Source organism: Alexandromys fortis, unplaced genomic scaffold, assembly GCF_014885135.2.
Source record: "Alexandromys fortis isolate MF-2015 unplaced genomic scaffold, M_Fortis_MF-2015_v1.1 scaffold_574, whole genome shotgun sequence".
Lineage (NCBI taxonomy): Eukaryota > Metazoa > Chordata > Mammalia > Rodentia > Cricetidae > Alexandromys > Alexandromys fortis.
This window is the reverse complement of record NW_026068483.1, coordinates 35611-36554: the sequence shown is the minus strand read 5'-3', so window position 1 is coordinate 36554 and position 944 is coordinate 35611.

Below are 944 nucleotides of genomic sequence, written 5' to 3'. Positions count from 1 at the left end.
GAACAAGAAGGCTGGGGTGAGGGTGGACATAGTGGGGTGGGAAGGAGTTCCCGGAGAACTCAGAAGCAAACAGCAGGATGCTACTGCCTCCACATCCCTGTGACTTGCTGCCAGGGCTTGATTAATCTCCTAGGCCCCATTTAGACTTCCCAGTTGTCAAAATCCAGTCATATTATTTCCCCTAAATACTCTCACTGCGGAAGGAATAGGTTCAGCAAACTAGTGCATAAGGTTTAATGTTTATGTTAGGTTCGTTTGTGCATTCTGGGGCCTTCTGTTATTCCTCACACCATAGAATCCTGGAGTCCCCCCCCCCTCGGTACCCGACTGCTGCTGTAGAACAGAAAGCAGAGGGTTGGCCTAGTTACCATTTTCAGCCTAGAGAGCAAAAGCGGAGTAGCATGAGAATTTACCAAGAGGGACGGTTTCCCGTCAACTTAAGACTCTTTTCTGGGACTGGTTCCTCTGAACTCGAAGACTCAAAACATTTTCCAGCTCTGGCGTTCTGTACCATTCTTCCCGGACATCTAAGGCTGGCAGCCTTGGTCTCACAGCCCAGGATCTTGATGTCACGCCCACATCTGTCCGATCCTAGATGGATCTCGGATCCCTAGAGGGAACTTGGGCTTCAACCCAGACCAACTTGAATTCTTTGGACACCCTACTTCACATTTTGGAACGTCAGCTCTTCCACTGAAAACAGAAACAATTTGTAAACAGTACATTCCCTGGCTTCCTTTAAAAAAAAAAAAAAAAAAACAATGAGGACTGATGAGAAGCCAAGGTCAATGACAAGGGGTTTTGATCCTACTTCATGTTCTGGCTTGGTGGGAGCCTAGCCAGTTTGGACGTTCACCTTCCTAGACATGGACGTAGGGGGGGAGGACCTTGGACTTTCCACAGGGCAGGGAACCATGACTGCTCTTTGGATAGGAGAGGGGGGG